General features: G+C 38.0%; 1 protein-coding gene across 6 annotated transcripts in view; it reads left to right on the top strand.

The window, feature by feature from the left end:
* The window catches only part of ZNF385B (zinc finger protein 385B), a 407,917-nt gene that overhangs the window by 150,282 nt on the left and 230,093 nt on the right, over window positions 1-27,542 (top strand). Inside the window, exon 1 of one of the 6 annotated variants that reach the window (XM_045480389.1) lies at window positions 24,339-24,378. The exons of the other annotated variants lie outside the window; for them this stretch is intronic. The gene's annotated coding sequence lies outside the window, so the exon portion shown is untranslated. Of the gene's footprint in view, window positions 1-24,338; window positions 24,379-27,542 lie in introns of those variants that run through there. 6 annotated transcript variants of the gene reach the window in all.

The following is a 27,542-nucleotide window of genomic DNA, read 5'->3' as shown; positions in this document are numbered from 1 at the left end:
CCCACTAACTGCAAGATCATAACCTGAGCTGAAGTTGGATGCTCAACCAACTGAGCCACCCAGGCACCCCACTCAATGAATATTAATTGCAATCATTATTGTTATTATTTTTATTTGAGCCCCTCAACTTCTCCCTGTGCCCTTTGACCCCTTCTCCTTTGCTTCGGATTTTCTAAGTTCAGTCCTCTACAGGCTTGTTCGATTAGCCATGGCTCCCTGCAGGGCAGAGTAAACTAACTTGTCATTTTGCTTGACTTCCCATATATTTTTTTTTTAATTTTTTTTTTCAACGTTTATTTATTTTTGGGACAGAGAGAGACAGAGCACGAACGGGGGAGGGGCAGAGAGAGAGGGAGACACAGAACCGGAAATAGGCTCCAGGCTCTGAGCCATCAGCCCAGAGCCTGACGCGGGGCTCGAACTCATGGACCGCGAGATCGTGACCTGGCTGAAGTCGGACGCTTAACCGACTGCGCCACCCAGGGCCCCCCTGACTTCCCATATTTAATGTGTTCATCACTCTGTAGAAATATGAATGATAAATTCTGACTTCATTTTTTGATGAAGTCTCGTATGGAAATGTGGAATGTATTATTGGACACTGGAGAAAATGTGATACTTGTTACAAAGTGGCAAAGAATTTGCCCGGATCATGTTAGTGTTCTAATGTGTTGTGGAAGAGAACTTGTCAGTGATGAAATTGGATATTTAGCTTAGGAATTTCTAAGAAAAGTGTTGAGGAGTAACTTGATTACTACTGACTGCTTAAATTAAAATACAAGAAGAGATAAATAAATTGAAGATGGAACTGTTCAGCAAAAAGGAACCAGAACTTAAAGATTTGGGAAATCCTCAGCCTGTCCATAATGCAAAGAATGAGAAAATGTGTTTGGGAGAAGACACTAAGGGTGTGGCTCACTGATCATTTAATAAAGAGATTAGTGTGGATTTGAAAAATGGATATAATCAGTCATTTCAACAGACCCCAGGAATGAGATGTGATTATACTGGTAAAGATACTGCCAATTTGAACTAAAGGGGGCAGACAAAGCAGGATGAAAAGAAGGAAGGCTGTTTAACTTCTTAGATCCTGCAGAACCAGACCTTAGAGCTGTTTTGCTATGAATGTGCACTGTTCTTCAAGAAAATGATCCCAAAGTCAATTCAGAGATCATCAGGGCTCCCTCCTCAGTTTAAAAGGGGAAGCATCACCTCAGTTACAACAGGCCACACAGGGGCCACCTGGCAGGGCCTCCAAGGACAAACAGTTCCTACCCACCAGAGCTATAGGAAACCAGGAGTGGAGGAGTACATTTCCCACCCCAGTGGGTCCTGAAAGTGAGACTGCTGCCCCAGTAAATCTTCAAGGGGGAGCATCAAGCCAAAGAGAATTGTTCTCAAGTCTTAAGATCTAAGGGTATTTACCTTGTTAGGTTTGGGATTTACCTGGGACCCATTACCCTTTCTTTCTTTTCCATTACTCCCTTTGGAATGGGAACGTCTATTCATGCCTATCCCATCATTATATTTTGGAAGCCTATAATTTGTCTGGTTTCACAGGTTTTTAGCTGGAAAGAAACTTTGTCATGGAGTGAATCATACTTCTAATCATACACATACCTGATTTAGATATTTAAGTGAGACTTCGGACTTTAGACTTTGGAGTTGGTGCTGGAATTAGTAAAGTCTTTTGGGGCTGTTGGGATGGAATGAATATGTTTTGCATGCAAGGACATGAGTTTGGGGAGGTCAGGGCAGAATGTTATGGACTAATTGTTTTCTTCCAAAATTCATATGTTGAAGCCCTAACCTCAGACATGATAGAATTTGGAGGTGGGGCCTTTGGGAAGTATTAAGTGTATTATAGCATTGTTTTATTTCTGCAAACTGATCTTATCAGTATTTTATCTTTGAAGTGTATTCACACTTGATACATGTAACTGTAGTCACTATGTTCTGTGCAGTATTCCACATGAGCATACAACAATTTACATATGTATTCTTTTGTTGATGAACATTTAGGTTATTCCCATTTTCCATTTGTTCACAATTATAAGAAATGTAGCAAGGTGAATTCTTATACATGTCTTCGTTTGCACATAATCAAGTTTTTCTCAGTCAGGACCATTATTGGGCATGAAATCAATTAAATAGGTCTTAGCCAGCGTATGGAGTAAATGAAGTATTATAGAATAGATAATATTAGAATATATCACATATAATACTATTTCATGAATCTTTCATTAAATTATATCCCTAATATATCAATGCATCCACATATCAAGATCTTCTTTTTTTTCCCCCTGAGAAATCTGAGCACATTAAAATGCTGGTGGAGATGAGCCATTAAAGATAAAAAAAAAAAAAAAAAAACAGGTGCATGGGGTTGGGGGTGGGGAGAAGGAAGCAAACCTCTTCTAGTAAGATAGGTGAAAACGAAATAAAGGTTCAGATGATGGTACATTTGTAGGTAGGGGAGCAGAATGTTTAGGGAGTTTCCTTTTGAGATACTCTGTTTTCTCTATGAAGTAAAGTAAGTGATAATATGCTAGGGACTAAGGTGCTAATAGAGTAGATTTCTTGAGGAAAATGGAAAAGTTTTGAAGTTGCTACTGGAAAGAATAGAAGAGAAACTGATTAAGGGAATGTAAAAGTTTACTACAAAGTGTTGAAGGTTAAGGATTGAAGAGTAGGAACTATAGTACTATCAGTGGGAAAAAGAATGATTTTCTCCATCAGCATTTAGCAACCGAAGAGTCAAGAATGTAGTTAGTTGGATCAACCTAAGATTTTAGTTTTTCTGGGCAAGATGACCAAAGATAGTGTACCAATGGAGATGTTAATGTCAATGAAGGAATGGTGGAATTGGGCACTAAAGGAGGATTCAGAACCAATCAATAGATAGGGAGAAAACGGAAAGAGAAAAGGAAGAGAATGAAGGTCTGTGTCAGAGGCCAGCAACCTATGACCTGAGGGCCAGGTCCCACTGCTTGCTTTTGTATATAAACCTTCACTGGAACACAGACTCACCCATTTACTCACTATTCATTACTATTTGCCTTCTGTTGCTGCTTTTGTGCTGCAATGGCAGAGTTGAATAATCGTGAGAGTAGATCTGCAAAACTTAAAATATCTGCTATCTGGTCCTTTATACACAAACTTTGCTAAACCCTAGTCTATTCCACTTTCTTCATTTTTCTCACTGAAGTTGAAGAACAGACATAATGTCAAATGGAAGGGAGGATGGGAAGATGAGGTAAAAGAGGGGAGAGTGACACAGTTTCCAGGGGTTACCAAGCCCAGGGCAATATTGGGGGCATGGATTAGGTGAGGTGAAGTTGGGTCTCTGACATTTGTCTCAAATAAAGGACTTGAGGCTATCAAATGGGTTGCCCATATGGATGTTGAAATCAGATAGGATGATGACAGGTTTGGAGGTGAGCAGAAAGATGGTGTGCCAACACCAAAGTCCTGGAAAACAAACAAGCAAATGTTTGGTAAAGCTTTAGGTGTCAGAAACAAGGAAGGATAAAAGTAAGTATGGCCAGTTCATATGAACTTTCAAGAAAGAGTGGGAGGCCATGGTCTGAAGTTGGAATTGAGGAGCAAGGATGGCAACCCACTCCTAACCCCAAGAGAGTGAGCAGTGATCATTGAGAGTGTTCCCAGGGAGTGATGTCTTGAAGGGAGGAATTTGGGGGCAAGAGGTGGAGGAAGCTTTTAGGACAGTAATTGAGAATAGTAGGAGCTGCTTTCTTCTTTTTTTTTTTCTTTACTCCTTTTTCCCCCCACTAGGGAATGGGAATTCTGGAATGAAAATAGAACAATAGAATGATTTTAGAGTGAGGTAAACTCTGCGGATTTAGGTCAGAGAAAGGGAACAGAGTAGTACAGGCATGGGAGTAAAGGGAGGAATAGCTGACAGGAGGCTCTCACCTTTGGAAGATGGGCAAGGCCTTAGTGGATACGAAATTTCCGGCTTCCTTGGAGTGCTTGTGGGCTCTGGCATCTACTCACTCTCTAGTCATTGACTCTACCACATGGCTGTTTAAGTCAGAAACCTCAGTCATTTCCATTTTTACCTTCTGCATTTCTCTCCATTCCTCCTTCATATTCCTCCTGGATTTGCTGCTGTCCAGTCTAGTAGGTTCTCTCCTCCAGTCCAGTCCTACAGACTTGTTTCCCCCTCCAAAATGGGCAAAAAAACCTAGTTTTTTCTTATTATACAAGCCATATATGCTAGCTGTAATGTTAATTCAGATGATACAAAAGGCATAATAAAGAATGTAAAGTTATCTCAAATCCAACAGCCTAGGCATTTCTTCTGTTAACATTTTGCTATATGTCTTCATAGACTTCCTTTTCACAGAGATGCATTTTTTTCTTCATATTTTTATTTAAATTCTAGTTAACATTTAGTGCAGTATTGTTTTCTGGAGTAGAACTTAGTGATCCATCACTTTCATATAACACCCAGTGCTCATCCCAAGTGCCCTCCATAATGCCCATCACCCACTTAGCCTATTCCCCACCCACCTCCCTCTACCAGCCCTCAATTTGCTTACTATCATAAAAAGTGTCTGTTTCCCTCTCTTTATTTCCCCCCCCTTCCCATATGTTCATCTGTTTTGTTTCTTGAAGTCCACATATGGGTGAAGTCATATGGTATTTGTCTTTTTCTGACTGACTCATTTAGCTCAGCATAATACACTCTAGTTCCATTCATGTTGTCAATAGCAAGATTTCATTCCTTTTGATGGCTGAGTGATATTCTATTGTATATATATACCACATCTTTATCCATTCACAGAGATACATTTTCTTAAAATTTAGTGGGACCATATTTCATGTGCTCTCTTAAAAAATATTATTTTCTAATAAAGTATCATGGAAATTTTTTTAAGTTTATTTTGAGAGAGAGAGATAGAGCATAACTGAGGGAGAGGTAGAGAGAGAGAGAAAGAGAAAGAGAATCCCAAGATTCACTGACAGTGTGAAGCCTGACTCGGGGCTCGATCTCACCAACCTTGAGATCACAACCTGAGCCGGAATCAAGAGTCAGAAGCTTGACTGACTGAGCCACCGGGCACCCACGTGGAAATTTTTCTATCAATAAATTCTTATCTAAATCATTTTTTAATCCTTAGCATTCTTTTATATGTATATACTGTGATTTTTTATCCAATTCCCATATTGTTGGATAGGGTTTATATTTATTTGTTACTACATACAACAGTACAATGAACATCCTTGTTGAATGACACTCATAAAACAAAAATCTGATCATTTCCTAATTTCACACTTGAAATTCTTCAGTGGCTCTCTAGTTGATGACCTTCAGGAGTAAATCTATTTGCTTAGCTTGACAAAAGAGGTCAGTTGCAGTCTGGTTTAGGCCTGTTTCCTCTCCATTCTGATTTCACAGTCAGCCGTGCCCTTGTCACTCTGGTCAGGGGCCCTACCTGGATACCCTCCAAATGCCTCCATCACAGTGTGTTAGCAATGTGTGTTGACCTGTCGATCTTCCCGGCTGTACTGTACACTCCTTGAAGGACGGTACTTGATCTTCTGGGAAGAGTTACATGTAGATACTTAGCACTTGTTTGCATGGAAGACTGAATGATTGCACACATTCTTGTGTATTTGCTCCCTTAGTTCTCGTTCCCCTTCACTGTAGATGTTTTAATGGTTATTCTCTTTTCCTTGTCACGGCTTATGTTTTCTGTTGACCTCGAATTCATTCATTCATCTATTCATTTCAGTTCACAAAAGCTAAGTGAATACTACTATGTGCCAGTTACTGTTATAGGTGCTGAGAAGTACCCATTCACTTATTGTGAATGAGACCTCCTAGACCTTATATTCTAGTGAGGAGACAGATGATAAATAAGGTAAAGAAGTGACATGTATCCTCTATTAGAGAGTGATAAGTGCTAAGAAGACAAAATATGAAGTGGAGAAGGGGGTTTTGAAGGGCCTGTGTGTTGTCAGGGCTGGGGGTGTTGATATTTTAATCAGGATGGGAGGGAGAGCCTGTCTCTTTAAGAAAGGAGGGAGCTAGTCACACAGCATCTGGGGAAGAGCATTCTAGGCTGAGGAAGGAGCCTTTGCAAAGGCCCCCAGGCTGGAACGTGCTGAACATGTTTGAGGAAGAGCAGAGAGGCCAGTGTTCCAGTTTCAGGAAGCACTAGAGGGAGACTAGGTGAGGTGAGAGTGGGGATAGCAAACCAGATGGCTGTGGCATGGTCAGAATTTTGGTACTTGCCCTGACTGAAAAGGGAAGCTACTGGAGGAAATGATGGTATACTATGACTTGTTTTAACAGGATCTTCCTGGCTACTCTGTTGAAAAGAAGCTTGAGGTGAACCGGTAGGTGGCTACTGTAATAATTCAGACAGAAATTATGATCTGTGCTGAGATGGTGGCAGTGGGAGAAGTAGTACATGACTGAATTGTGGATTTCTTCTGAAGGTGCTTTGCTCATGGACTAGATATGGGACATGAGAGAAAGAGCAGAATCACAGATAACACCAACATACTAAATCTCTCAAAACATAGAAAAAATAAAAATTCTATTCTGTTTACCTAACAGTTGCTTAGTTTTGCCCTATTGGCCTTATTTCAGGCTCACACTTAACCCATCCTAGCTACATTTAATTAGAATCATCCCAGAGAGAATTCTCTATATTTGAACATTTTTGTGTTTGTTTACACAGTGTTACTATAAATTATGAAGATTCATTTGTGTATGTGTATGTGCATGTGTAAAGGAGGCAGGAATCAGTCTCTTTTAAAATGCACATCACGTACAATACCCAAACTCAGTTTTAATATCTGTCATAAAATTTCTTGGACCATAGTGCTCTCTCTAGTAATAAAATTTCCCTGTGTTTTGCAAGTGCATTTGCTTAACACCTGGATCACTCTTCAGTAAATAAGTCCAGATGACTCTAAATGGATTAATAAATAAAGCAAGCCTGCCTTTTACTCACAAGTTTTCTAGCGAATACATTAATAGCTATAAATGAATAATAAAGTACTTAGGATAATCTAATTGTTTTCTATTTTGATTAAATTATTCAAAACAGTCATGTAGAGTTACAAATCTCAAAATATAGAACAATATTAATAGAGTTACACTAGCATGAATTTTAAAATAATTTGAGTATGATATATTTTAAAATTAATAAGAATGATTTTTATATGGGAAATGTCACTCTTTTTTAATGAAAATGTAAAAACTCTCTTGAAGCCACAGATTGGCCTCTTTGAGCATTGTTAGGTAACTGGAATTTGCTCCCTTTTGCTTACATTTATGAATCAAAAATTCATCTCTGGAAGGCTGACACTGAAAGTCAGTTTTTATTTCCATGGGATACTGTAATAATAATACATGGAAGAGCAAAAGACAACCATTTTCTAGGTGCGATGAAATGCTTACCTCGTTTTTTCCAGGGGATGCTCCAATTTTGGCTTTAACGTTAAAAAGTCATTCAGGCAGGACTCGGACTCCCAACTGTGTAAATTAAGTGACTTTTTGAAGTTCAGCAGTGAATTGCTTATAAAAATGTATGCAAAAAAAATTGTGGAGATACCAGTTACTGAATTGAAATTCCAAGGTGCCCAGCAAAGGCCATCCTGACATGGCAGCAATCTCAGGCATGACTAGCAAATGCCAGGGCTTTTGGCCAATCTGTACTGCTATTTAGCTTCTTAAAGTCTGTTTATGAACAGGTAAAACTGGAAAGTGAAAAGGAGTTACATGTGGACAAACAATATTGACATTTAAAACTAGTGATTAAGAGTGCAATCTGGCTGTTTGTAGTGAACCTGGGTAAAGGCTAGGTGACCTTGACTAAGTTTCTTAATCTCTCACTTTCTCTGCACAGTGTATTAAATAGGGATAATGATTGTTGCTACCTGATGGGATTGCTGTGAGATTTAAATGAACAATTTAGTCTAAAACTCTTAGGACAGTTCCTAGCATTGTGTACACTCTCAATAATTGTTAGCTCTTCTTATTGTCTCGGTATATAATAGAACTCTTGAGTTTACATATAAATTACATTTTAAAAAGATGTGCCTGAGTGGCTCAGTTGATTGAGCATCTGACTTCAGCTCAGTTAATGATCTCCTGGTTTGAGTTTGAGCCCTGCCTCAAGCTCTGTGCTGACAGCTCAGAACCTGGAGCCTGCTTCAGATTCTGTGTCTCCCTCTCTCTCTGCCCCTCCCCTGCTCACACTTGGTCTCTCTTTCAAAAATAAATGAACATTAAAATCTTTAAAAAGAGAGAAAGAGAGAGAACGAGACTGCGTTAAGGTGAATAAAGAAAATAATTCTAGGGGTTCCTTACTCTGGCTATTCTTGGTGTACTGTTCTATTTTCATCAATGGGTAATATTCCTGCCAGAAGCCAGGTGGGGAGGATTTCTGAACTGCATGTAAGATTTTCAGAGTGTATGAACCATAAGATCGGTCAATATTAATAACTATATTTGAAAGTTAAGGAGGTGCCCAGAATTACCAGCATTTTTAGTTGTGGTTTCTGCTTGCCCAGTCCCACATTCTTCAAATAGAATCCATTCAACATCCCACAAAAACATGAAAACTGATGGTCTTCCTTTGCTATCGTACTCTACTATCTAACATCATCACTGAGGGTTTCTAGGTTTTGAGAGCACAGATACGTCATCTGGAGCTCACATTGGAAAAGAGCAAAATTTGCACAGGGCAGGGAGTCCAAGGCACATGGCATATTGATGTGGTGGTTTGAATTTGAGACTGAGGATGAAAAGGCTAGGGTGAGTGAATATGGTACACTCAGGCATTGGAAAGTTTGGGTGGGAAGTGTTCCCTAGCCTGCCACCAACAGAATGTGGATTGGGTGGAACAAGTGTGGTCTGTAAGAATGTAGTCAGCGAAGATTGGTTTATCCCACAAGGCTTAATTTTAAAGTCATGAGCTCCAGAACTTGAAGAGTATATGCAGAGAAGAGTCATTTATGACAGAATTACGTATGCTTCCTTCCAGCCAGGTCAGGTCATCTGAATCAGGTGCTTTTTGCAAGTTTCTTTGCTTATGATGGTAACTCTTTTTTGCAAGATCTGGCTTATTTTCTTACTGACATGTAAAAGGCATTCTTTCTCCTCGTTTATTTTTTAAATTCATTTCAATGCTAATTATAGATTTTTCCTGTTTATATGCCATATTATATATTCATCTGCTCACAAATATGTGCCATATTGTGCCCACAAAGGATATGGTATATCAAAGCATAGATGAATCCTTATAAATCCACAGTCATCCTTAGGGAAATTACACAAAACACTTTTCTGTTTGAGTAAATCAGGGTCATTATGTGGCTATCCAAACACAACAACATACTGTTTGATATCCATATCCTCTATATGTATTCTGAGTCTTTTGTTAAAAGCAGAAATTATTAAATCCTGTTTCAACTTATTATTCTGTAATATTCGCAGTATTCTGTTGATATCTTAAAGTAATTACATAGCCCAAATCCAAAATATATGACCATTCTATAATATCAATAAATATGCCTCCAATAGAATGTGTCACTAATGCACAGTCATTGTTTCTAAAGTGCAAAACAGTACATGGAGCCCCTTAACTGAGGGTTTCTTCTTAAGACTATAATTCCAACTTACAAATGTATGTTTTTGAAAAGCATATTATTTAAAACTGTGTCCTCCATTGAGACAGAAGAGAGAGTTTAAGTACTGAGTTTCAGTTTGGGAAGATGAAAAAGTTCTGGAGATGAATGGTAGTGATGGTTGTACAATAGTATGAATGTACTTAATGCTGCTGAACTGTACGGTTTTAAACAGTTAAAATGGTACATTTATGTATATCTTATCACAATAAAATTCTGTTTTAAATTGCCTCCTCTAAACCTAACGAGCTTTCTAGCATAATTATGGCATTACTTGGTAATTTTAGTTTCCTTGAAATAACTCGATTTTTTTCAATTTTTCAAAAAATTTTTAATGTTTTTATTTATTTTTGTGAGAGAGAGGGAGAGACAGAGCACGAGTCGGGGAGAGGCAGAGAGGGAGGCACAGAATCCGAAGAAGGCTCCAGGCTCTGAGCTGTCAGCACAGTGCCCGACACGGGACTAGAATCCACCAACTGTGAGATCGTGACCTGAGCCGAAGTTGAACGCTTAACCGACTGAGCCACGCAGGTGTCCCAAAATAACTCTAAGTCAAATATGAATATGTAAGTAAGGAGCTCAATAACAAAAAATGTTGGTCAAACTCCAATTCACTAAAATATTTAAGTAAACTAGAAGAAAAGCACTAAAGCATCAGCTAGCAGGGATCAGAAGGATGATCTCCTGATTTTATTCCTATCTTAATGACCTTGTAGTTTAATATAATGGTTTTTAGCTTCGCTGAAAAGTTTAGAGATGACTTTTTATTGACTTTAGTCAAAGAAAGAGAAGATTATTCAATAAAGACCATAAACATTAAACTTCTGGTATTTGGAAGTTGTATTAGATTGAATTTCAGGTATTATGTGCAGAATAAAGTGCTTTTATTATGATCACTCCTCTTTCAACTCTATATATTTCCAGCTTAATGGCATAATAATAGTATGACTGGGATTTACCAGCCACAGTTATAAATATGTAACATTCATTTCTAGGTAATATATTACACTGTTCTTTTATGAAGAAGTAGTTGCCCTTGATGTAAAAATGGATATTTGATTTGAATAAATGATTCTGGAATTTATGTGATACTCCCAAGTTATTCTGTCCTCTCATATACTGAAATGCTTTTGTGGGATGTCAGAGTTGGATAAATAATAATTGCCTTCCAGAATCTTCAGTATATATGATGGTTATTTTTAGAACCCAGCTAAAAACCTTTGTGACATAAACTCTTTAATTTTTTCCATTCCTATTGCCCTAGCCACGATTTATTGAAAGCTGTGTATCCTAATAGCAAACTGGGCTTCCTTCTTAAAACACTAACTGAAAACTCTCTTCATGTATATAAATGGTGATCCAGTTAGCAAGTTCTTCTTAATGAAATCTGAATGATTTCATTTCTTACAGAGTGCAGCCATACAATTCAAAATTTACAAATATTGTTTCAATTTGCTGAAAAAGGAAAAGAGCACATAAGTTCTTGTGATTAGAATCATCTTAAAACCATAGCACTGGTAGGGATTTTACATTCTAATTTCCAACTGGACTGTAAAGAAGCCAAAAGTCTTCACTCACAGTCCTGGCTAAATGGACACAGGTAGTGAGGTGAGTATGAATTTTGCCCCCAGAAAATCAGTTGTGTAAAAAAATGAAATGAAATGAAATAAAATAAAATAAAATAAAATAAAATAAAATAAAATAGCATATATGTTTATTTTCATAAACAAAATTAAGTCTTACTTCAAGGTGGGGGAACATTTCATCTCAATTAATCGGGAATTCCCCCACCCTGAGAGCCATTTGAAAGTACTCAGTTCTTACACCAACTGGAACAGTAGGGGATGGGAATGCTGCTTTGGTCTGGTTCTCACAGGTCCTCGCTGTGACCCTCCTGTCTGTGCCTATGCTAAGCTTCAACATTGCCCTTTGAATATTTCTGTCCACATTTTCTTCTTCACAGGGCTAGGATTAGGATCTCTAGATGGTCCCAACACTGAGAATATTACAATTCAAAATGAAATTTATGATATTGAGTTCCATTGGATTTCAGGTATTACATGCACAAGATGTATACTAAGATAAAAACAACTTCTTCCTATGGTTTTTTAAATGCAGCCTTCTTGAAAAGTTCATCACAGCCAAACTTATTTGGAAGGAGGGCCCTGATATAGTGAGTGCCCAAAGCACATGCTTCATCTACCTAGTGGATGGTCCAGTGCTGCTGATTCAAGCTTATTGAAAAGTAGTCTAGAGGCCCCTGTATATGAGAATACTTCTAAATGAGTCAGCATTTTTTTTCATCCAGCCTGAAAATTCTTTCCTAGCCACTTCATCAGGACATATTTTTTGACTTGTGTTTTCAAACAGTGTCAGTATAAGTGTAGAATTGATCAAACTTTCTCAACAGTCCTTCTCTGGAAAGTGAGTTGGTCAGACACCCGGATGAAATGAGAGGTGACAATGCATCAAAATTTTCTCAGGATAGTCCCAGTTTGTATGTATTGTCCCACCATATTTTTTTCTTTTTTTCTCTTTTAATAGATTTAGTAAGATATAATTTATATACCATCATAATTCACCCATGTAAAGTGTTCAATACCATGGTTTTTAGTATATTCACAGGTTTATGCAACCATTACCACAATCAATCTTAGGAAATTTTTATAACCTCAAAAAAAACCCACCCTATACCCTTTAGCTACCACCTCTGTTCCCCATATGTCTGTCCTCCCCATACCACCTCCAGCCTTAGGGAAACACTAATCTATTTACTGCTTCTATATACTTCCCTACTCTGAACTTTAATATAAATGGAATCATACAGTAGTCTTTTGTGTTTGGCTTCTTTCACTTATCATGTTTTCCCGGTTCATGCATGTTATACCCTGTATGAGCACTTCATTCCTTTTTATGACCAAATATTATTCCATTGTATAGATCTATCACTTTTGTTTATCCATCCATATATTAATTGACATTTGAGTGCTTCCTTCTATTGGTTATTATGAATAATGCTGCTATAAACATTCATGTACATGTTTCTGTGTAGATCTATGTTTTCACTTCTCTTGGGTATATACCTAAGAGTGGAATTGCTGGGCCATATGGTAACTCTATATATAATCACTGGAGGAACTGCCAGACTCCTGTCCAAAGTAGCTGCCCCACTTTACAAGTACACCAGCAATATGTGAGTGTTCCAATTCTCCATATCCTTGCCAACACTTAATGTTATTTGGCTTTTTCATTCTGGCCCTACTAGTGGGTGTGAAGATGTATCACTTGGTGGTTTGGATTTGCATTTCTCTGATGAGTAATGATGTCAACATTTTTTTCATGTGCTTGGTAACTATTTGTATATTTTCCTTGGAGAAATGTCTATTCACATCTTTTGCCCATTTTTAAATTGAGATTTTTGTCTTCTTTATTATTGAGTTGTAAGCATTCTTTATATGTTCTAGATACAGGTTCCTTACCAGATATATGATTTGTAAATATTTTCTCTCATTCTGTGGATTATTCTTTCACGTTGTTAATGGTATCTTTTGAAGCACAACTAAAATTTTTTTGATGAAGTCCAGTTTATCAATTTTTTTTTCTTTTGTTGTTCATGCTTTTGGTCTCATAACTAAGAATCCTTCACCAAATCCGAGATCTGAGGATTTACCCCTATGTTTTCTTTTAGTAGTTTTTTGGTGTTAACTCTTACATTTAGGTCTTTGGTCCATTTTGTGTTAGTTTTTACATGTGATGTAAGCTGGCATTATTAATATTGCCTCCTTTCACTCTCAAAATGCTGGATGATAAATGATATGGTCACTCTAGTTAGAGATGAAATAAATGAAATAGATTAAAGCTCCCTGACCTATGATAATTAACGACGTATAAAAGCAAGAATCATATGGCCCTAAGGAAATAGAGAGAAGACAATTTCCAAAAAAAAAAAAAAAAAAAAAAGAATGAGTCAAAGGCTAAGAAGATTGAGCAAAGCTCACAGATGTCTCCTTTCAAAAGTCTACAACTGTTGGTCTTTAAAACCCTGAAGTCCAATTCCTTTTCGATTCCTAGAATATTTTATTCGATTCCTCCTTTTTAAAACAGTGTGGCTCTATGCCATCATGGTCAGTAGTGTGCCTATTAACTTTAAAATATCAACTCATGGGCAATTTTGTATTTTCTCTTAAAAATGTAAATACATATTTTACAAGTGAATTTCAAAACTTGCTGAAATTAGTAACTAATATTTGCACAGCTACTTTGGTGATGTAAATCTAGGGTTTAAAATAAAAAGTAATGCAGCTAAGTTGAGGGCTATTCCAAATTCTCCGTAGTCTGACAAGAGACTTGTCATCTCTTTACCTGTCCTAAGGATACCAATTTAATTATCCTAATTGTTTAAATCCTTTTAAGTAAAGTACAGTAGTGAATGTTAGAATTGATAAAAGATCTATGAGTCAGTTATCAGTTCAACTTAAGTTATGAGTTGACAACACACAGAGTAAACTACTATGTAGAATTTAATAATAATAATGAATTTGGATCTTCAAGAAATATTTTCTCATTTATCTCTCTTAACAACAATTGGATATTTCTTAATCTGTGAATATAGTACTAAAATAGATAAACTTCTGGGACACCTGGGTGGCTTAGTCAGTTGAGTGTCCAGCTCTTGATTTTGGCTCAGGTCCTGATCTCGTCATTGGTGGGATTAAGCCCCAAGTCAGGCTCTGTGCTGGCAGCAGGGAACCTGCTTGGGATTCTCTCTCTCTCTCTCTCTCTCTCTCTCTCTCTCTCTCTCTGACCCTCCACTGCTCATGCACACACACTCTCTCTTTCTCTCAAAAGATAGGCATGTAAAAACATAAATAACATAAATAAATAAATCATCAGTCATCAGCGACTCAGTCAGTTAGGTGTCTGACTTCAGTTCTGGTCATTGTCTCACGGCTCATGAGTTCAAGCCCTCCATCAGGCTTCATGCTGTCACCACATCCTCTGTCTCCCTCCCCAGCCTGTGCTCTCTTTCTCTCAAAAATTAAACAAACATTAAAAAATTTTTAAAACATAAATAAAATAGGTAAACTATATTTGAGTGTAAATGAGTCCACTAATCATTGTGTTGATATTTTTAGCCTTCATATATATTTGGACCACTGGATGCTTTGTTTGACTTTGCTCTTATAAGAAAAAAGACCATGTGTTTTTATTTTTGCCTCCACAAACTTGGGTTATTTGAGGATTCAGTATATAGAATTCTTTTCCTGCCTTTTGGCATCTTATTATCCAAAGATTAATATTCCAGTCAGACAAAAACTGGTTTCTTCATATTTGTTTGGTGTTGTCCCTTGGGGCTGAAAGAGATGTAACAACCAAATATCTACTTACCAAGACAGGCAGTTATTATTTTGTTGGTTCTGTCAATCTTTTTGTACCTGTGATTATTTCATAAAAAGTATTTTGAATGATGTTACATGCCTATCAATTTCAGAAACAGCTCTGTGGAGCAGAACACAAATGGAAAAAACTTAGCCAGTGGAACTCTGGATTGTTTTTGTTAGTTAACAAGCTCTGAGAACTTTGAAATTGTAAAGTGCTTTTAAATTAGTCGTGAATCATCTCTGTATCAGAAGTTATTCATTATTGTATTCTATCCATTTTCAAAATGAGTCCATTCATTTGGTCATATCAGACAACCAGTAGGGATGGAAAATCATAGTTCACATTTCCCTATTGCTCATATACTTAGGGGACAGTGTTACAGATATCAGGACATGGCAGGGATATTCTTTCTCTTCCTCATGCAGTCATTCACTGTCCTAGCTAATGCAAATGAGTGACCTGTAAGAGGAGTATGCAGGGTAGGTGGGATGAGAGTCACTACAGAGGTGAGCCTCCCTTCCCTATGGCAGTTTGTGTCATCCTGTGGGGGTTCCTTGGCAGAAACAAGGTTAGAAACTATTGCTCTTGGGATAGTCCAATAAATATAGACCAAGTAGTACAGATCTCCTGAAAAATATGGAAAACTTGTGCCTGACTAGAGGTGTTCCAAGTCAATGCTTCTCAAACTTAAAAAGGCAAGTTCTGGTTCAGGACTCTCGGGCAGAGTCCAGTACTGCAGAACACTGTGTTTTCTGACAAGCTCACAGAGAATGGGATGCTTCTGGTGCAGGAACCATGCTGAGTAACCAGGACAGTGTGGTTCAGGCTTGCCATGGGCCCCTCAGGGTACAGGAGTCAGAAGGTGAAAGAACATGGGTGAAGGCAGGTACTTACTCCTGTGAACAGAAGGGGCAAGGAGGAAACTCCAGTGTGCACAGAGGGAGAGGCACTAAAGATGGAAGACTGATAAACACTGAATCCCTGGAAAATCTTCAAAGATGAGAGCAGGCTTGGTTTAATTGAGAGAAGATCTGTTAGAAGGTTTCCAGTGCTCACAGAGGTAGATGAGAAAGATGATTTATGCAGCGGCATGAAAGACAAGTTCAGCAAAACTTTTTGAATGACATGTAGGAAAGAATTTAACGTATCAAATTGCAGTAATGTCATGTATGGAAAAGCACTTTGTGAAACAAAGCTCTACTCAAATATAGGACACTGGCATTAATACTAATAGCCTTAGTCAAGCCAGTAGGCATGGCACTGGGGGTCAGATCAAGGTTATCACCAAGGGTACTGAGGAAAGGAGATTGGAGAAGTGGGGCCAGAGAATGGGCCACTGGCTTTAAGGTCATGAATGGAGGAGAGGGAGTGGATGAGTGTGATGACATGATCTCTTGCTTAGGGAAGAACTGAAACCAGGGAGTTAAGGAACCTTAAATTTCCCTTGGACCTGATCCTTCATTTTATGGATGAACAAACTGAGGTCCAGAAAAACTAAATTATGTGCACGAAGTCACTCAGCAACTAGGGTACAGAGTAGTGTCTTCCTTTAGGACTGCCAGATTTAGCCTATAAGGAGACAGGATGCCCAGTTAAATTTGAATTTCAGTTTAAAAATAATTTTTAGTATAAAAATGTCCAATGAATACCTCTAGTCAAGCAAAATATTTGCGACATACTAAAAAACTTATTTATTGTTGATCTGAAATTCACATTACTGGACATCCTATATTGTTTCTGGAAACACTAGATTCATTGGCAATCCAGTACTTTTTGGTAAATAGAGATATAGGAAAGATGAAGAAGATACATTGACCTTGTATTTAGAATATAAGATCCATTAGGGCATACATTTCTATGTATTTATTATCTGGAGATTCTCCAGAATCTAGGTCTGTGAATAGCACTCAGTAAATATTTATTGTACGTGTGAATGAAGGTATGGTAATGCTAAAAATATTGTGCCAAGTAGGATGCCTAACATACAAAAGAACAGAACTAAGATTTAGTATTTGTTCATAAACATATTCTATGTGTCTGATATTTTTTCAGCAGAACATTCTTGAGCAAACTTCTCAAGAATGTTCACTATGGAAAGTAAAGTACAAAGAAAAGATAAGACTTTGAAAATGAATTTTTGAGTCATATTAGAGCTTGAAAATTCTGTATTGCTAGTTTACTTGAATTTTCAAGAGTAATTCTGAGGATTTTAACTGATTAATAATTCAGGATTGAAGTATGGCATGTAGCACAAATTGATGTGGTTTGGAATATATTTCTGAAAAAATAAACACTCCAGAGCTCATTTTTCATCAAAGGGAAATAGGACAGAGGAGCTGATTGCTGGAACCTGGCCATAGCTTCCCTGCAAGCAGGGTGGGTGCAGGTGGAGTTTATCAGTCCTCTTCATCTAGATCTAAATCAGTGCTGAGGGAACTGATTGGGTTCATCCCTATTTAAGCACCTTTGATATGGCCACAATCTTGTTGGATTTCTTAAACTGACACTTGGGGTAGAAAAGGATTTGATGAAGCACAAGAATAACTGTCACTTGTTAAGGATTTACTGTGAGCAAGCATGCATCCAGCGGGAACCCATTTAACCTTGTAAGGAAGGTATTATGATCCCCATTTTTCAGATGAGAAAATTGAGGCATACAAAGATGAAGTAACTTAATAAGTGGTAAAAATGGTTAAAAAACAAAAACAAAAACAAAAAAAAACAAAAACCCTTTCCATTGGGCAACAATGCAAATCAGTTTATTCTAAGAATACCAGAATCCTGCAAAATATATTGCCTTATTTTACCAAAATAATCATCATGGAAAATAATTACAAGTAGATCATATTACCATGAATCAAGCTTTGGCTTTGCATGAAGTTAATAAACATCCTCTAACCAAAGTAAGTCATCAGTCCAGTGATTTAGTTCTAGTCTCATATTTTCTCTCACCCTCTGCCTTCATCAGGAGGGCGATGCACCGCGTCTGCATTTTCTCATTGTGCAGTTATCGTGCTGGGGTCTATCTGTTGGTGTCTGGGCAGGCAGCAGATGGTACATTCAAGCAGGTAATTGAGGAGAGCTTAATGAAGGCGATATTTTCAAAAGTGTGGACAGGGTTAAGAGAACAAATGGGAGAGAGAGAAGGGCCAGGAACTAGCAACAGCTGGAATCAATTACTGTCCCTTGACCCTGAAACAATGAGAGAAGAGAGCCGTTGCCAGAAGCCCGAGACAGGTGCAGCACAGCAGAGGGACAACCAGCAGGCAAGGAGCTGCTATCTTCTAGGAAGGGTGCAGCCAGTTTGTTGCCACCAGAAGTAAATCCAAACGAAGTCGAGGGTGAAAATGACGTACACAAACGCCTGCCTTCCCTCTCTTCTTGTAGTCTAGTCTCTTACTGGTAGCCAACATGAACTAACTGAACTCAAATGGAAGCCAGAGGACAAGGGAACCACTGATCTAGTCCACAAAGGTCAGTCTCCCCAGGGCACAGAGCAGGGTGGAGAATGGGACATATATGGCTCTGGGAGGGCAGATGGAAAATATCCATTGCATAGTGCTTTACTGCCATGGTTGCATAGCCTAATAAGCCTACTTTACTTCTCTTGCACTCTTCTTTTCCACATTCCTTTTGTCTTCCAAGTTCTCTCTCTGGCAGATGTCTCCTCTTTGCTCTGCATGGAGGGCTGCTAGTCTACCTCTTGCATTTAAGTGATGTTACCCTGGTGTTGGGCCCCATTTTTATGGGGCTCCTAGTGCTTCCCAACTCCATCTCCAGGTCCACTGAGGAACACATACTCTGGGGCAGATCTCCCTGGTCATCTGATTCCTTGGTTCTCTGATTTGACTAGGGAAGCCTCTCTTCCTTGTTACACCATTGGCAATCTGTCTCCAGATACTCCAGAGTGTTGAGTTCTAAAGGCATGTCCTTCAAATGGCTACCTTCCTAAGAAATTAAGTAGCCTCTGTCTTTACACAGTGCCTGATTTCCTATGGCATTTCTGCCTCCTGGAGCAGCCAAGTCCCTAGTATTTATTACCCCGTAGAAACCACAACTCATGTGGCACAGCCTGGAAGCACTGCAACTGAAAGAACATAGTCTAACAACAGGAGATGGTTTTTTTCTTCTTCCTCTTCTTTTTTGTTTGTTTTTAGTTATGTTCCTAGAATATTAAGAAAAGGATACATGAAACAGTATTCAGGAAATTCCCTTTCCCTTCCCTTCATCAGTTTTATCACCCTCTCTCAGTTCCTTCAGCATCTTTTCTCTGGAGTCTCCCCGGCACCTCCCCCACCTCTAACCCACCTGTCTCCCTTCTTCCTCCTCTTTCCCGTTTCTTTCATTTCTAGACCACGGAAGTCCCAGAGAACTTGCCTGGCAACAGAACCTGACTCTGAGGTAGAGAAGGGAAAGAAACTGAGCTGGTAGAGGTGAGACCCTTCTCAGTAGATAGAAGATGAGAAAGGCTGGGTGCATTTCTGCCTGAATAATGTATCCTTGCCAGTGTGAGGATCATGATGGAGTGAGAACAGCAGCACTTGAAAGGTATCAAAAGACTTTTAAACTTTAAACACCTTGATAGTTATGGCATATGAATTACAGTCTCATAACCAAAGTCATTTTCCATCTGTAATTATTACAGTGGCTGCCATTCATTGAGTGCTTGCCCCGTGCCAGGCGTTTTACCAAGGATTTTAATATATTTATGTCTAAAGTTCGAACCAAATCTATAACATATTGGTGCCAGCCTCCCTTTGCAAATGTAGAAATTGAAATGCAGAGCCATGATTTGAACAAATTGTGACTCTAAAGCACATCCCTTTTCATTAACAATGGCACTAGTACAGTAGCTCCCAACAGATGAACAAATACTGTCACCAGTCCTTGTGCTATCATGCATGCAGCATTTTTAATCTTCACATCAACCCAGTGAGGTAGTAGGGTTGTTAGCACCACTCTATGGATAAGAGTCAGAGACATGAAGGCACCCTGTTGGCCACACAGCTAGTACTCTTGAGAGTCACACGTGAACCCAGGTCTGTTGGACTCCAGATGCGTTCTCTTAATGACTGACCTGTACTCCAAAGATGCCTGCTTTATAATATTATATACGAGGGACAGAGTGGTGTTATTAATATAGTAGCTTGTTAGTTATTAATTTCTAGGATAACTCTGTGTGGGTGGAGGCAGGTATTTCTAAGAGTTGAGAACCAACGTGACAGGACCTGCTGTGATATGGCTTGCAGCAGGTGCAGGTCAGCTGGTGAATGCTAGGGTGGGGCAACATACTCCATGCCAGCATTTTGAAATAGAGAAATTTGGGGTTCATGAGATGAGTCAAGACAATGACAAACAGCAACTGACCCTGTGAAACAGAAACCAAAGAATAGATTACAATACACAGGTCCCTCCACTTGATGTTTACTAGTTAGCCCATTTCTTGAACAGCAATCCAATAATAATCATCATGTCTCAGGGGAGTCTCCCCTATAGTTTAGGTCATTTCCTTCATGACTGGCTGTATGACTGTGATAGTTTTTTTTAATATTATTTATTTATTTTCATCTAAATGTTTTTAAAGTCTAGTATAGTTCACATACAGTTTTATATTAGTTTCAGGTGTACAATATAGTGATTCCACAATTCTATATATTCTGTGCTCATAAAGATAAATGTACTCTTTATTTTGTGTGTACATATATTTGTGTATATGTGTGTGTATGTGTGTGTACACACACTTCATCTTCTTTATTCATTTATTTCTTCATGGACACTTGGGATGCTTCCATAATTTGGCTATTGTAAATAATGCTGCAATAAATACAGCGGTGCAAATACCTTTTTGAATCAGTGTTTTCATATTATTTGGGTAAATAACCAGTAGTTGACTGTGATAGTTGTATGGAAGACGAGTCCTGATACTGAAATTAGTCTATAAATTCTGAAATGAATAAAATATGGAGTTGTATTGATAAAACAATACAAGTGTTGGCTTAACTAGTCAGCTGCCTCATGAGAGAATTAGAAAAAACAAAAAGTAGTTCTCAGAAGCCCACTCATGAACTGTTACATAGACTTCAGGTAATTTTCTAAGGTGTATATTTTTAAATAAAATTTTAGTTGTGTTAGATGAAAATCATCAACTTTTAGCAGATTAAGATAATTTTTAATGTTTAAATATGGTATTTGTTGGGTGATTTCTATGATGATTTTATGGAGTGTTTTAGGGGAAGGCAAGTTGAGGGGTCTGTGGTTTTGGGATCAAGGAAAGTTGTCATAAATCACACAGTTAAAACATTGATCTCTCTCCCAGCCTATCATTCACCTTCCTTACCTTCTGTTTCTCCTACTGTCAAACCCTGAAGAAATTAAGACTCAGAGACTCAAGTGTATAAAAGAGCACTTAATAAGACCCAAATCCTAAGGCCAATTTTTTCCCCCAGGCCAATTTCTAATGTAAATCCTTCCTTTTCCAGGTTTTGGTGTCTTTTTTTTTTTTTTTTTTTTTTTTAATTTCTATCTCATCTGAGGCATTGTGCCAAGCACTCAGAGTATACAGACCATGAAGTACTCCAGAAGTTCACAGGCAATTTTCTCTTGAAAAGTGGCTCCCAATGCAAACTGGTGCAGCTGCTGTGAACAGTATGGAGGTTCCTCAAAAAGTTAAAAACAGGACTACCCTACAATCCAGCAATCACACTACTAGGCATTTACCCAGAGAATGCAGAAACACTAATTCAAAGGATTACATGCACCAGAGTGTTTACAGCAGCATTATCTACAATAGCCAAATTATGGAAAGAGCCAAAGTGTCTATCAACTGATGAACAGATAAAGAAGATATGGGAGATAGATAGACATAGATATAGATATAGATATAGATATAGATATAGATATAGATATAGATATAGATATAGATATAGATTAGATATAGATATAGATTAGATATATAGATATATGATGGAATATTTTTCAGCCATAAAAAGAATGAAATATTGCCATTTGTGATGACATTGGTGGAGCTAGAGAGTATTATGCTAAGCAAAATAAGTCAAAGACAAATATATGATTTCATTCATATGTGGAATTTAAGAAACAAAACAAATGAGCAAAGGGAAAAAAAGAGAGCCGCAATCCAAAAAACAGACTTTTAACTATAGAGAACAAACTGAGGGTTGCTGGAAGGGAGGTGGGCAGAGGGATGGGTGAAATAGGTGATGGGAATTGAGGAGTGAACTTGTCGTGATGAACACCAGGTGTTGTATGGAAGTGTTGAATCACTACGTCGTATACCTGAAACTAATACTACACTGTATGTCAACTGGAATTAAAATAAAAACTTAAAAGTGGTTCCAACACCATACCTCACTGACACTGTGGCTGCTGGTGAAAAATTCAGATCCTCCTCCTGGAGGAGGCTAGTGGAAACCAGGAGGAGATCCTCCTCCGGGAGGAGGCCTGTGGAAACCAAACCTCAGTACCTGGGCAGGTACAGGGAGGCCTGTCTTCCTAGAGCCATTGAGGGGAACCCCAACATGAACAGAACTGATGGTAACATGATGAGATGATAGGAGCAGTGGTGTAGAAAGGGAAGGGAATGTGAAGAAGGGCTGGCCTCGACTCCTTTCTGATTATTAGAAGGCTGCAAGGCACAGCCTCCTGCTGGCCTTTGATGCCAACTAAAGTAGAACATTATACATGCTGATGCTGTGTGTGGTTCATCCTAGTTATCTACTTTGGGTTTGGAATCTACTAACGGCTTCTGGGCTGGCTAAGTTGGTAGAGCATCTGACTCTTGATCCCATGGTTTGGAATCTACTAGACCTATTTCTTGCTAAATATAGTTTGCTATTGAAAAACATGTAATGTTTAGCATCAGAGGATGAAATTAAGTGTTAGCTCTATATAGGCTAAGCCTAGCACTTTAAATTGACTCATTTGTAGGTAGTATAAAATGGTGCTGTCCATACAGTCAAGATGATTGCAGTTACTACGCTCGCATTATATAGTCCATGAATGCGTACTGACTTCCATTTCTCCTTTTGCAAGATTATATAACTATTGCACTTTTAATTAGGAGGGTGATGATGCTGATACCAAGGAATTCAATGCAATGAACTTTTTATTATTAGAGATAAAAATTAATCCTCAATTCCTTTGGCCTTTTAATTGTTTAACTGTGGAATCAGTCAAATGTGGAGGCTGAAGAAGCACCGAGGGATAATGTAATTGCAACTCTTCAAACAATTGTATCTGTCTGGAGAATGAAGATTGATGATCTGGAAAATAGATCTCATTGTTTCAGTAGTAGAATTATGGGTTTTGCCAGTGGCTATTAAGAGAGATTCTCTGGGAAACTTTTTACCAAAAGAAAAAAAAATGATACTTGTGAGATGAAGGAAATTTAATTCAGACACTTTTCATTAAGAAAGGCCAGAAACTCCAATTCCCAAGTTCATAGTTGACGAGAGGCCCCAGAGCAGTAATTATCCATTTTTCAAGTTTCCTGATAGAAAGCTCTTCAATTAGATATAGACAAGGGGAAAATTATGGTAAAAGGAAGGGTAGTTTGTCCTTTCTAAAGAGCACTAGGAAAATAGAGACTATATAACAATGTTAAGAGATAATTATATTAAATGAGTTAAGCACTTTGAATTATCTTAAAAGATGTTAAATTACTTTCGGTATTGCTATTTCACTTAAAGTGCGTAAAATTTTAACTCTGAAAATAAACTTGCATTCAGTATTCATTTATGTTCCCTAAATTCTCAGAAAGGATGGGTTGCCTTGGGCATCCTTGGATATCCCTTGGGGAAATAAGTTATTCTGTGGATGAACTAGGTAGTGTTTTTTGTTCAAAGTGCCAGTGAATATTCGAAATGTTGATTCAGTATATTTGTCATGCTGTTAGAAAGATTGATTAGTTGTCTCACTTGTTGATTCTAATGTTACTTGACAAGCATCATTTGCATGGCCATTTGTGTTTTCTACCTTCCTTATTCATATATGAGGCAGAAATGGGTGTAAATAATTGACTTGATAGGAGGCTATGGGCTATCATGGATTAATATAAGTCAGAGGAAATGCCTCCCTCTTTGTTCAACCACATAATGGTAGTTCATGAATATTTTATTTTACCATTTTAAAGTGGAGGAAGCTTAGAAGGTGAGTTGAAGTGACCTCAGTCCCTTTCATTTTATTTATAATGTAGTGTTTCTTGTTACTTGCTGCTAAGCAGAGAGTGAAGATGTAACTGTTTACCTCAACAGGGTAAATGGAAGCAGCTCTACAGCCATGGTCCACCACCAAGCTGAACTCTGAGTATGTATCTGTCCAGGAATTACTTCTAATCTGAGCACAGAGATGATACAGAACATATATTTAGAATGAAATAGTCACTGGCCTTTTGCATGATTTTATTTTATTAATGGAGACTTCTACTAGCAGGCAGTGAATGTAGAAGGGAGGTTTTAGAAACCGAGAACTTGAGAAACACATTATATGTGCTTATTATTATTATTAGGTTGGAAGGGCTGTGTTTTAGAAATGTGAAAAAGTTCTTCTTTCTTATATCTATAACATTTTTAAAAAGAAATACTACTTTATTTAAAAAATTTTTTTATTCGCAAACATTTCATTTATATCCCTAAAAGATAAGGGATTTTTAAAATACATAAACACAATACCATGATGCCTGAAAAAGTGAAGAATCCCCTTAACATGTTCCAATATGCAGTCAGTATTCAAATCTCCCATAAGCAAACTTGTACATTTTTTTTCAAATCAGGATCCCATCTATAACATTTCTTATTTTAAAGCTAAAAATAAGACAGTGTTGTATGAGAATAGCACTAAAGGATGATGAAGTTGGGGAAACAAGAGGATTGAAAACAGATAAAAACAAACAAAACTTAGGCCTTGACACGGTTTGTTCAGGATGTTCAAGATAAAGTAGCCACATTTTAAAAAGAGGTGAACATTAATGTTCTCTAAGGGTAAAGTAATAAATGTGGTTTCTTTGTAAACCATTTCAAAATTAAAGACATGAAAAGACAAGGAGAAATTAACCCCAACAGCTGCTGCCACCATGCTTCTCTACCAGTCACAGGTAGCCCAACTGGTGCCTCCCATCTTAATTCTGTGTGTGGCTGTGGAGGACGTTTTTGTAAAGCAAAAATGTGATGCTTTTATACCTACCATCCGGAAGGTACTTTTCGTCCCACTTAATTATTTGTCATTATTTGTTTGCACTGTAAGTCATTAAAAGACATTCAAGGGGTGTGGGTGGCTCAGTTGGTTGAGCGGTTGAGCGTCCGACTTCAGCTCAGGTCATGATCTCCCAGTTCGTGGGTTTGAACACCACGTTAGGCTCTGTGGTGACACCTCAGAGCCTGGATCTTGCTTCAGATTCTGTGTCTCCCTCTCTCTGTCTCTCTCTCTGCCCCTCCCCTGCTTGCGCTCTTTCTGTCTCTCAAAAATAAATTAATGCTAAAAAAAATTTTTTTAAAGACATTCAAAAAGAAAGAATGAGAGAGAAGGAAGCTGAGATTCTGTATACACTCTGCTTTTCCACCAACAAGATGCTCCCCACTAAAGTGGGGATGACTGCCCTTCCTGGTTAGGATCTTTTAGCCTACAGTATAAGAATATGAATTGTTTTAGCCTACAGCGTAGGAATATGATCTCAGCTATGAACTTCCAGGATCCAAAATATTGATTCTACCTCATTGGGCAGTGGAGTTAATAACAGTAATGATACAAAAAAATAAGTAATAGGATTGGGGACCTCTACCAAATTGGGGGAAGGGTAGTGTTTGCTTCTCGTGTTGAGGAGGAATAAAAATTCAGTGAAATTATCACAAACCCGAGGGTTAAGAAGGTTATATATCTGTGCCATATATCAGTCTAAAGTCTAGTGAATAGATCTGTTCAGAGTTAAACCACAATGAGAAAGCACAAAGCCTTCAGGCTTTTAGGAAACTATTCTGAGATTTGGAATCAGAACATAAGGCATCAGAAGTAAGATATCAAAGAGCTCACTTTTTAAAATAAAAGGGGGTTACTTTGTAGTTACAACAAGAACAGTAGGAAATAGAAAGAAACCCAGAGAAGGACACATAGATCCAGCAAATCATGTCAGTTCTGCACTTGGAGATGGGAGCCAGGGGGTATCATCAAGTAAAATGGGCAGGAATTCAAAAATTGTGTTCTGAACTTGCTTAAAGGGAGTAGGGTCACAAAAGGGGGAAGAGGGTGGGGAAATGGATACTGTAATAAGTAGAGTCAGGTCCTGCTGATGCAGAAAAATATGTCAGAAAGAACTGTTCTGCTGTCATTTAAGTATTAAAAGTCACAGGAGCCTTGGCATAATGTCTTCCTTCGTTTGACTCCGTCACATGCATATGTATCCTTTCATAGCATCACAGGTGAAAGGTGACTAGTTGAGGACAGCATTTGAATATTACTGCTTTGTCTGGCCAGATACTGTCTTATAACAATTCATGTACAGTCCTATTTTAATGGCTCCAAAGTGAATATGAATATGCCATGGGTATTTAATAATTTTTTATTATTTGACATTTATACTACAGTAAGGTTTTTGCTAATATAAATTATGCTACATCAAATAACCTCAGAGGCAACTCTTTGTGTGTCATTAGTTGTTTCCTTTGAGTAATTGCTGTAACTTGGGTACAGAGGCTTAGAAATTGCCCATTTCAGACTGTCGCTACGGCTCGCCAAACTTCCTTCCATAGAGTTTGTACCAGTGCACACAACCATCAACTGTGAAACATCAACCATTTCCCACATTCAAGGATGAGACTCCTAGCACATCATCATTTTATAAACCTCTGAATTGTGTTTTTCTAATAGTGCAGATGATGTCAATTAAGTCATAGGAACTCTTCTTCCTGGTACTCATTGCAATCAAAGGTGTGCAATTTTAAAATACCCTGGTGGAAGTTAGAGCAAAACACAGAATATAGTGATCCAGAGTGCCTGGGTGGCTCAGTTGGTTGAGCATCTGACTTCAGCTCAGGTCATGATCTCATGGTTCATGAATACGAGCCCCATGTCTGGCTCTATGCTGAGAGCTCAGAGCCTGGAGCCTCCTTCAGATTCTGTGTCTCCCTCTCTCTCTCTGCCCCTCCCTGACTCACACTCTGTCTCTTTCTTTCTCTCTCTAAAAAATAAACATTAAATTAAAAAAAAAAAGAATATAGTGATCAAAGAATATTTAAGCTATACAGAGTGATCATACTAATTATTTTATTAGCCAGGTGTTCTAATCTATTTCTCTAACCACAGTCTAACATATTTCTATCTTTAATCCTTCTAATTGTATAATCACTCAAAAGGAAACTAATAATTCTTTCCTTCTCAAAAACTAGAAAAGTCAAGTAAAGAACGTAAGAATATAAGGTCCCTGAACAACTCAGTAATATTACTATAGTTTTAAAAGAGAATCCAGGGGTGTCTGCATG

Source organism: Leopardus geoffroyi, chromosome C1 (genome assembly GCF_018350155.1).
Source record: "Leopardus geoffroyi isolate Oge1 chromosome C1, O.geoffroyi_Oge1_pat1.0, whole genome shotgun sequence".
NCBI lineage: Eukaryota > Metazoa > Chordata > Mammalia > Carnivora > Felidae > Leopardus > Leopardus geoffroyi.
The sequence above is the reverse complement of the archived record's forward strand: the minus strand, read 5'-3'. Positions and strand labels throughout refer to the sequence as shown.